Source organism: Netta rufina (genome assembly GCF_964035555.1).
Source record: "Netta rufina genome assembly, chromosome: 15".
Classification (NCBI taxonomy): Eukaryota; Metazoa; Chordata; class Aves; order Anseriformes; family Anatidae; genus Netta; species Netta rufina.
This window is the reverse complement of record NC_140138.1, coordinates 7298826-7310127: the sequence shown is the minus strand read 5'-3', so window position 1 is coordinate 7310127 and position 11302 is coordinate 7298826.

Here is an 11302-nt window from a genome sequence, read left to right as displayed (position 1 = left end):
CTCGCCCTTCTGCTAGGCGAAGCAGGGAGCCCATGTCCATCTTTTGGGGTAGTCTGAGCAGCGACACTCCCAGTCAGGTCACCTTGAGGTGGAGGAATAGCTCAGAGCCTGACCACAGGTCCAAAAACTTGCTGGAGGTTAAGGCTGTGTTCCTCAACCAACTTACTTTCTTGGCCACTTAAATTCATGAATTAAACAGTATTTCACTTGTAAATTCCTAACAGACCCATCTGAACTCAAACAAGTAATATTTTGGGAGCATTAACAAAAACACCATACCCCTGCTTTTCACATGGGTGAAAAGGTGAGCCTGCATTTTCATTTACTCCAAAATGAGAGCCTTAAAGCCGCGTGGTGGTACTGCAGAGGGTATGACTTCTAGCGGTGCTGTGAATCATCATAAACCTGGCATCAGTGAACGCGAGAATTTAGCCCAAAAGTCATCCCCCATCCTATGGCATTTATCAAGAAAAGGAGAGATTTAGAAACTCCCTAGGCAATTCCAGAAAACACCTTTCAAATATTGCTGTTGTGTTTGCTTAGAAATCAACAGAACTGACTTTCCACCAGAAAGCTGAATGTAGGGGTCAAGATGGCCTGGAGGCAGCAGGGGATCAGATCACACCTTGCACTGCCCACAAGGGTTGCAGGGACCCTGGAGCTGGGCTGGTGCCAGCAGGACATAGGAAAAGGGCCCCATGGGCAGCAGCAAGGGAAACTCCGGTGGGGCAGAAGGAAAAATTCTTCCCCAAGAGGAGTAGAGGAGTGGTGCAGCTCTGAGACAGTCTGGAGAGCTGGCAGCATCTCCATCACTGGAGATTCTCAGAGCAGCACAAGGCCCTGAGCAACGTGCTCTGGCTTTGCAGACAGCCCTGCTCAGAGCAGGAGGTTGGGCTGGAGACCTCCAGAGGTCCTTCCAACCTAATTTTTTCTGTGATTCAGTTCCTAGGAGCTAATCCACCTTGTGAAGCTCCCTGTAAAACAACCACCAGCTTGAAGAGGGGGGATCAGTAACAAACTGAAGAAAACCACCCAGCACCTACTGTTTGAGGAGGAGGAGCCTGGTTTGGGCAGCAGGAGAGCAAGTCAAATAACCCAGCTCATTATCTGGCATATGAGCAGCCACCAGACTGCCTGAAACTCCTGCAGTCACAGGCTGCGCTCCCTCTTCCCCCCATCCATGCAAGGAAGAAGCTCCTGGGCAGAGCCACCGCCTCCAGGAGTGGCTGCAGGCATGCTGGGCGGGATGGAGCCATCGGCCACACACAGGTTTTGCTGGAGCCCTGGGCGGTGGATGGGCTGGATCTGTGCGAGCAGAGCCCGAGCCCTGGGGATGTCTTTGGGCTGCCAGCCTGGAGCCCGTGCCCGGCAGAAGGTCCTGGCAGCTCTCCCCCTGTCACTGTTTTCCCTGTCCTGATGGTTTCTGACTCGCTGCTTGTCCTGGCCAGCAGCCCCAGCCCAGGAGGGAGTGTGGCTCGTCACCTCGCAGCAGAGCTCGTGGCTCTCACAGGGCCATGCTCCACAGCCAAGATGTGTGTCTAGAGGGGCAGACTCAGGATCCTGGGTGTAGAGGGGAGCAGTCCTGTGGGTGAGCTTAGTTTTTACAGTAAGGGGCTGCAATAAACAAAAAGCTGTCGCATCTACATATGCAGAGCGCATTAACTGCTGAGAGCATCCACTCCTCCCCACGTTCCTACCACAAGCTCTTCTGCTCTCTGTTTCCCACCACAACCTCTCTGACCTCCGTGGGCTGAGCTGGGTGGAGGGTGCAGGGTGGGTACGTGGGGTGCCTCCATCCACATCTCCCCCTGCATGCAGTGGGCCCGCGTCGAGGGGCTGCAGGGGCGTGAGGGGCAGCCTGTGCCTGCCGGGGACTGACCATGGGCTCTTTTCCCTGCGAGCGCCATTCCGCCTGCAGTCCTTGCATCCATTTACTGGGCGGCTGTCACCATGGTAACGCTTAAAATGGTGCTGTTTTGGTCCAGCTAGAACGCTCTGACAAGGGCAGGAAATGGGAGTCCATTTCGTGGTGCTGCGCCCTCACCCCACGCCTCAGGGCCGCCCAGCGCTGCACTGCTTCACGGCCATCGCCGGATGGTTTGGATGGTTCATTCCTCACTGTGAGGACAGCGCTCTGCTGTACAGAGCTGGATTTCCAAGGCAGTTGGATTTCTTTGAGGACCTTTGTCGTGGCACCCTCCCTCCCAAATGTGTGCTGGGCCCCGGGCAGCCCTTCCCATCTGGGACTCCCCGGCCTGGCAGGGAGCAGAGGGAGCGGAGCCATGTGTCCTTCCTGTACGAACCATTCGGCCCTGCCCCACAGCAGATTTACAGGTTTTCCTCCTCGGTAGATTTTTCTCTGTTGCCAGTGAATGGAAGTGCCCTTCTTCAGCCCCCTGTGATTTAAATACTCTGTCCTGAAGATTTGGAAAAGACATACCGATTATCTTTTTTTTTTTTTTTTTTTTTTTTTGGTGGCTTTGTTAATGTCTTTTATCCCTCTTTATCCAGGAACAGAACAAAGCTACCACATGCATTTCTTTTATTTTTACGGTGAAGAACTTCTCTTTTTCTTGGCTGGATTTCCCAAGGTGTCTTTATTTTTCCCATGTCTGCTTGCAGCCCTTCAGATTCCTCCCATCAGCAGCCTGATTCTCCTCACGGAGTGACCGCAGTGCTGGCCGTGCCATCAGCCTGCACCCAGAGCCATGGACCCAGGCACAATCCCCGCCAAGATGGACACTGACGACCTTATCCAGCTCCTGGTACAGGCTCTCCCTGCAGCTCTGGCCCTGCTTGCCCCTTCCTCTGCTGAGCTGTGCTACAGAAAGAGCAAGGTTACCTCGTGTTTTCCTGCACAAGAGCTTGCCGGCTGTCTGGAGCAGTGGAGCGTGGCCATGCAGAGCTCTGCGGAGCCGGGAGGCCTTCCTGCTGGGGTGAGGCAGGCTTGCTGTTGTGCATGGGGAAAGCCAGGCTCCCCAGTCTCAGCTCTTGAAAGAAGTCAGTATTTTGTGGCTCTGTGGGAGCTTCCAAGGCCGGGTCTCGTTGCTGGGCCACAGCCTGAGCCACTGGATACAAGCCCTGAGAGCAGATAAATGCAGGAAGGACTGGCAGGTGGAGCCTCTGCCTCCTGCCTTTAATTAGTCACATTTTGATGCACAAGCAATTTTAAAACAGATTTTCAAAGGTTGCCTTTCAAGTCTGCCTGGTTTTAAGAGCAGCAAAGGAAGCTGGCTAGCGCAGCAGCACCTTTGCACCAGCCACCTGGGCCTGGGTGCCCGGACGCACCCCCCTTGGCACGTGGCCTGGGGTCTCCCTGTAAGTCCTGGGCCCCCCCAGCTGTGCCTAGACCCCTGCTGCCTCTGGCTGCCTGGGTTCAGCACCACGATGGGACCTGGTGTGGCATTGCCAGCAGCTCCTGAGCTTCCTACTGAGGTGCTAGAAAGATGTATTCCTGTCACCCACCACAGGATATTGTTTTCTACGTGATCTGCTGCAGCAAACAGAGAATTAAGGCCTATTGAGAGCTATGGGGAAGGTATCTTGCATGTTTGGAGGGGCAGCCTTCTGCAGTGGTGTATGAGGGAAGAAGGACGGGGCTGGCAGAGGGGCTGGGGGGTACCTCCCGCAGGGGCAGACCTGGGCATGTGATGGGAGGAGGGCAGCGAGCAGGGCCAGCGGATAGGTGAGTGCAGACAAAACCCGAGCAGCTCCTGCGGCTGGGATCCGGGGAGTTTCCATGGGAACCAACAGAGGATGCTCAGAGGGCAGCAGCAGCTCTGCCGGCCTCGCTTGCTGGCCCTGGCGCGTGCGCCTCGGCATCGAGCACAGCTGGAGGGTTCCCTTCAGTGGGTGCAAGGGCTGGGCAAAGGGATCCTGCAGGGCTCCCAAAACCGCCCAGAGCCAGAGGAGGCCTGCTCATTTCCCAAGGCCACGCAGCGAGTGGGTGTCCAGCGGGGGCTGTAACGCTGTCTGTGGGGTGGCTGCACACCACTTGGCTCGCTGCTTGCTTCCCCTTGGCTTTTCTGGGGCCGAGCCGCCTGCTTAAGTGCTGGCTGAACCAGGGCCAGCCACGTTCTGCGGGCAGCTGCCTGGCGTGTTTGTTTAAGCCAAGCCTTCCCGGCTGTACCAACAGCCGCCTGTTTATCCGCACGTGGGTGGCGAGAGTCCTGACGTCAATGCCTCCCTTTTATCTCCCCCGCAGCCAGCTGAGCTCCCCAGGAGGAGGAGGACCGTTTGCCTGGCTCACCAGGCACCGGGATGAGCTGCCGGGAGCAGCGGCGGCATGGCTGCACGCGGTGCCTGCTCTGCAGGGCAGCGCTCCCCGCCCTGCCCTCCTCGCTGACTTTTGCCCTTCTCCTGTGCCACCGCAGCAGGTCTGCTTGACCTGGTTGGTCTCTTTTGGGGTGCTTCTCCAGGGATTTGTTCTCAGGGGGGCTGCCAACAGCCTGGGGGCTGTTTAGAAATAGTACACATTGCTCATTAGCATTGTTCATCCTTTTTGCCGTGCTCCTGGGAAGCACATCTTGCTCAGTTCTGCGTGTCTGTAGCAAAACTGGAAAAGCTCTCTGAGTTTGGCTGAGGAGGAGGCCAGGAAAGGCCATCTCCAGGTTGGCACTACCGCTTGAGCCCACTTTTCTGAGGACTCCTTGCCCCTCCTGTTGGGTACCCCACAATACCCAGGCACCAGCAAGCTCCTTGGCTTGGGGCCACGGTCTGCTCTACACGTGCCGTCCTGAACCCACTCCACTCAGGTAGTTGTGGTGGCAGCATGACAGTGCTGGGGGGCGAGAGGTGGCACAGGGACAGGTCTGGGAACTGGGGATGTCCCAATGGCACTCACTGCGTGCCAGCCTCAGCTGCCAGTCATGGCCCCTCTGTCTGAGCCCAGGAGATGCTGCCTGGGGCAGCTGGAGACACGGCAGTGTCTCTGTCCTGAGGTTGCTGATGGGTCTGGTGTATTTGTGTTTGCAGGTACAGCCACAATCCTGCCTTCCCACACTGGGCAGCTGCCCTGCTCCATGCTCTGGTGTGGACTACCCCTAGATGAGATCACTTTTGGTGGCTTCAACCACACTTACACCCTTCCCTCATATCTGTTGTGGTCTTCTGGCCTTCCCTTCTGTTTGCTTTTTTGACCACTCCTGAGCACAAGGCAGACATTTTCACTGGGCTGCTTGTTGTAACACCAGCAGTGGCTCACAGCTGGATGGAAACACTCCACTCAGGAAGGAATTTCATCAGCCACCTTATTGCCTAGGGCCTTGAATGGTCTCTCTGCGGTTCCTTGCAGCTGGACCCAGCCCCAGCCCTGAGTCTCTTACATTTACAGCGAGCTCCAGGGCTCTGTACAGCTTCCACAAGGTTGTAGAAGACCCAAGTCCCACCCCAGGTGCCGCGCACTCCCCAGCCACCTCCCCACCACAAGAAATGCTCCCCTCCTGCACCGAGCCCTGCCACTTGTCACTGCCCCTCCACCCCTAAGCTGCTCCATTCCCTGGAGGCCTTTGGTGACAGCCCTGTCACCAGCCTTTTGCAAGCCCAGCACAGCTGTACCATATGTACCACCCTTTCCTATGTTGCTGCTGGCACCTTCAAAGTTGGCTGCTCTTAAGAGACAGGACTTCCCTTTATGAGTAATCTGCTTTTTTCCCCAGGTGGATAGTATTTAGGGAATATTTACTCAGGTGCCCACAAATTCTATTTCCAGTTGCACTTCTGCTAACCTGCAGGTACAAATGTCCGACTTGGTGGCCTGAGGTTTCCTGGATCTCCCTGCAACAGGTTAAAGGGAAAACTGGTGTCACGTCCACCAGGTGGTTCCAGGCAGCAGGTACATCGGGCTGCCTGAGGATCACCTGTTTCATCCTCCACTCCCTGAAGAAGCAGGGGAGATGCCCTGGCACCATGACTCCTTGCTGCTCTCCTCTCTGCTGGCTCTGCACGTCGTGGTGGGTTTTCTGTCTCTGCTGCACTCCCCACCACGAAGTTGGGAACCCCCCGGCTCCTCCTGCTGCAAGCACCAAAGTGAGGACTTCAGGCAGCAAAACCCCAGTCCTCCTCCTCCAACCCCCCTGATGGACTCCTTCAAAGAGAGAATTGCCAGATGTGCTTGGTTCTTTTTCCTTTCTCTCAAGATACTTTTCTGAGTTCCCTTTTTCCCCCTGCTGTTTCATGTGTTTAAATTTAATCTCTCCTGGATCCTCATTTAATAAACACACAGTGCACCAGAGGAACCCAGATGAAGCTCTCTAGCACACGCTGGGAGCCACAAAGTCTTGCTTTTTGGGCAGCTCTATGCAAGGTCTATGCTCACCACCATCATGGGCAGGCTGCGTCCCAACATGCGATGGGCACGGGCGCTGGGGATGGAGCGGGGCCGACTGCGGGGCAGCACGGTACGAACTGGCTCTGCCCACTGGGGCCAGCCTGGCACACAAACTGAGCCCACCCCATGGCAGGGGCTGCCAGCTCAGAGGGAAAGGCAGGGAGCTCCTTCCTGCCTGGATCTTACCTCCACATGCAGAGAAGCCAGTTCTAAGTGTGTTGTGCCTGCGTACAGCCAGAAACAGGGAAATCCCGGCGATATGTGGGAGGCTGAGCAGGACGATTCCTTGTCCTTACACAGCAGCCATGCTCTGGTTATGCTTTTGGTTGCAGTTTGGACAGCACAGGCAGTTATGCTTTGTTTTTTTTACCATCCCTGCTGTGCAACACACGATGATCTCTGCACAGCCACCCTGGCTGCAGTCCCACTGCATGGCTCCTCACCACAGAGGGTGCCACGGGGCTGGGTGGGCTCTCACTGGAGGTCCCCTTGTTCACAAGGTCTCTCCCACTCTTAGATCCCCCCTAAGACCCTTTAATTCTGTTTTCCTGGAGCTGCTGGTCAGCCGCCAGCAATCACTGATGCAGACAGAAGGGCACTGCGAGTCCCAGGCAGGTGTCCGAGCTGATGAGGCTGAACCAGGTGCTGGTTTGCTGTTCTTTGGCTGAAGCATCTGTCCCTGACCACAGGAACGGGCCCAGAGCCATGCTCTTGCTTGCATCCCACCCACAGGTACCTCTTAGGACATCACCTGTGGGACTTGCCCAGCCACAAGCATAAAATCCTGTTCCCCTGCCATATGGGCCATGTGGTCCGCATTCACCGGTCTGGCAACAAGGCTCCTCTGCAGCTAATTGCCTCATGAATTGCTCTGTCCATCATCATTAACCACCCTCCAGGAGTAATGAGGACCTCTGTGCCCTACACAAGGCCCGAATGGTGCTCGGTGTGAAGACAGCAGGGTCCAGGCAGGCACCCTGGCAGCGAGATGGCGGAGCCGGGCCAGGAGCAGAGGTAGGAGCTGCTTCACTTCGGCCAGTGCCGACCTCGGGTCCTGTGGAGCTGGCAGCACCGCCACTGGGCCAGGGAACGGTGTCGGCACCCCAGCCACTCCCACAGCCCCAAATCCAGCCTTGTTCCTGCTCCCCAGGGCTCCCTGCGGCTTCCCCACCCAGCTGGGAGCCGTGCGGAGGGTTGGCTGGTGTCTGGGCAGAAACCCAGCACGGCGTGGACATGAATTGCTAATACACCAGCAGCAGCAATGGGGAAGGAGGCGGGGGCTGCAGGGGAAGCGTTTGGCCCCATCTTCTCTCTCCAGAGGAACTGATGTGAAACCCACATGAAAGGCAAAAGCAGTCACTGGCAGCCTCACGGCAAGACCCTGTGGTGGCCAAACCCTCCTCCTGGCCCCTCGTGGCCGTAGGGTGCCATGTGTCCCCCCCAGAGCAGCTTCTTGGTGGCCAGGGCTGGGTGATGGTGCTGGGAAGCTCTGGCATCGAGGCATTGTGCAACCAAGCAGCTGTGGTGGGAGCAGCCAGCAGGGAAAGGCTGCCCGGGGGGGCAGCAGCCGCTTTCTACAACAGCGTTCAAAGAGTTTCGCTTAAGTGTTGCTGCTCTTTAGGGCTTCTTCCCCTCACCACCCCCCCCAAAAAAAAAAAAAAAAAAAAAGGAGAAAAGGAAGATAAATCTTTCCATGCAGGATGAAAGCGGCCTGTCTTGACTATTTACCCAGCAATTATAAGTAAATCGGTGGTGCCTAAAGGGGCTGGTTGCCATAGTTACAATAGGATTGGAAGGACCATCATTTGGTCCTGGCCGCAGCCAATCAGGCTGAGAAGCCAAAGCTGCAATATAAAGTAAAGATTCCCATCTTCCAGCCACACAGTTGCCAAGAAAGGGAAATAGGTTCAAGAGTCTTGGAAAGTGCTCCGGACAGCAAGCAGGGCGGCTGCTCCCGTCATGGCGGACTGCGAAAACCCAGCCGGCGCGCGACGCAGCGGGGCAGGCAGGTGAGAAATCCCAACTCTCCCCATCTCTCCGGTCATTGTTCTCCTTCGCCACGGCCCCCTCCGCCACCCCACCCCACCCGCGGCCACCACCGACCCCCTCGCCCCAGCCCCAAAACCCACAATGAAACCCCCTTCGGGCAAGAGACAAAGAGATCCGTGCGGAAAAACGCTCCACCATTCTCCCCAAATTGTTATCGTAGGCCTTTCAAATCAAATTTCGCAAAGCAGCTTCATCAAAGGCCCCCAGCTGGGAGACGCAAGCCCCATATTCCTGCCGCCCACACGGCCCCCCCAGGTCTTGGATGGTGCGACAATCGCACACAAAGTCAGCGCGGCTTGAGAAGTGTGTTTGCAAAAAAAAAAAAAAAAAAAAAAAGGGGGGGTGGAAAAAAAAAAGAAAAAAGCAAGCGAGAAAGAGCGGTGCCTAAATTGATCATAGTCTCCAAATCTCATTACTCGAGACTTCTGAGGACGGATATTTCCAAAGGCTGCTATTAAAGACTTGTAAATGGAGCCCCTTTATGAGATCAAAGCCCAAGGGCCGGGACACAGGGGTGTGCGGTTGCTGCTGTGGTGGCTAGCGGAGGGGGCGAGTGGTGGAGAGCCGCAGGATGGTGGGGGGAGTGTTCCTCCCCTGCTGCTGCTGCCCTCCATGTTTCCAGTGTCGCTGCTGCCGCTGCGTGACCCATCTTGCAATGGATACTGCAAACGTGATGTCAGGCAGGGACGGCGGGGAGAGCCGAACGCCGCCCCGGCTCCGAACGGCTGAAACGGAGATGAGCGAACTCCGCCGGCTCGCGGCACCAAGCTGGGGACACAGAGAGAGAGTTCGGAAACTCAAGCAGCTCCCTTCCAAAATTCATTATTAAAAAATGAGCTTATTCCAGGCGGGACCTCTCAGGACACCTTGAATTGCAGATCAGCTCACGGCACTGGTCAGCAGGCTGAGCAAGGCTTTCCTAGCGGTTGAGTCCACTTGGTTGGGTCTCTTTTTCTTCCCGAACTTGCGGCATCTCAAAGCCTTGCTGGCCATGAGCAGAAGGGCCGAGAACAAAGGGAGGTGGACAGAAGTTGCACTACTTTCCCTTCCTGCTGCCTCCCTTCAAATACGGGCTTATTTCTGTTGTTGGTAACAAATTCAGCTCTAGGCAGGATTCCCACCACCAGCAAACAGGCGCCCCATCATATTCATGGAAAGCAAACTCACAGATGGTAAAATAACAGAGTCGTGTAGGTTTCAAAGAGACCTTCTATGTCAATTGTTATATTATTAGGTAAACTCTAAGAAGAAAATCTTTTAATCCACTGTGGCTAATCCAGTCCACTTTTGTTGGCCAGGACATATTCAGCATCAACAAAAGGCTCTGGCCGACGGACACCGGCATACATAATGTATTTATAACTCTGGGAGCTGGCTCGGCAGCTCCCAGAAAGAGATACTTCTTGGGCCAGCAGCAGGGGCCGGAGCAGAGGATTTGCCCGACTTCTATCAGTTTTATTTTCATTTCAAAGAACCCGACTGATATTTGCACTGCGCAGTTTACCAGGCAAAGCACAAAGAGGGCAGGGATGTTCCCAGCTCCGGCTGGCCCCACAGCCCCCGGACTCACTGGGATGCAGCTGGGACCCTGCTGGGACCCGAGCCCCTTGCCTCCCTCCGGCTCTGAGGCAGTGTGAGGACATGGGAGGGCCTGGGTGCTGGGAAATCCACCGGGCACCGGGCAGGGAGCGTGGGGCTGAGAGCTCCCAGCGCCGTCAGCACTTGGGGCTGGGGCAGGGGTGTGCGGGAGAGCGAGCACCATGCCCACCGGGAGGAGGCACTGGCAGGTTTTCAGGCTCCCACCCAGCCTTTCTTGGCTGCTGACTGCCTTGTGCTGACAGCAGAAAGGGCTGCAAGGGTCAATTTGCCCCAGGCCTGGTGTTGGAGTGACTGCTCCCATGGGGCAGGCTCCGGGAGCAGAGCGGCCACCAGGAGGTGTTGGCTGTGCACAGGGTGACTCCCCCCCAAAACAGCCATTCCAGGCCCCTAGGATTTATACAGGTTTCGCATGGAAGACGTCTTTGCTCTGGGGTGGGAGGAATCACCTTCCTGCAAGGGCATGGGATGGATATTAACGACGTGGGAAAAGAAATGCCCAGCACTGCAGAGGTTGTGCAGAGCCTCCGAGGATGTGAGGTGCATGGACAGACATCGTCATCCTTGGCACGCTGCCACAGGAAGATGCTGAGCCCAAAGTCTGCAAGATTTGGTACTGCATATCCACCATCACGTTTTCTCATGCTTCTGCCAATTGCGACTACAAAGGATGAGGCTGAAATACAATATGAGGCCCGATTTGCTCATGTTTGCCTGCCCTGGGCTCTCCTGTCTTCTGCAGCACCTGAGGCTGGTCACTGCCACCAGTCCGTCTAGTCAAAAAAGTGAAGATGTAGGGCATCAGACTGCTGTCTGCTACCACCATGGGAGAAGAGCTGGATCAGCTGAAGGACATGGCTGGCTCAAGCACAAAGAGTGTGAAATGTCTGCAGATAGGCTGGAAACTGGAATGTAGCCCTGGCCCTGAAGAGCAGGAGGGACCGGAGTAGCCTCTGTGTCCTGATGGGGGCAGGAGCCAAAGGCTGGGAAGTGGCATTGCTTTGTGGAGAACAGTCCAGGGCCTGGCGCCTGCAGGAGAGTGGACACAGAAAGCCACGAGGCCCCTGCCCAGCCCAGCACCTCTGCCAAGCGGTTCCTGCTTTCTCCTCCCCAAGGACAGAGCAGGCTGCAGGATGCTCACTGCTACTAATGCATGTCTGTCCCTGCTCCTAGCCCTCAAATCCCAGGGAGGCCTTGAGACTCAGGCTGCTGTTCCCTCGGCAGCTCCTGAGCCCCAGGTTCCCCTTCTCCAGGTCTGCTCTGTAATGAAGCGGGCATGATTTGTTGGGTGGCAGTTTCCCAGCAGCATTCAGACCGCTGTGGTTCACC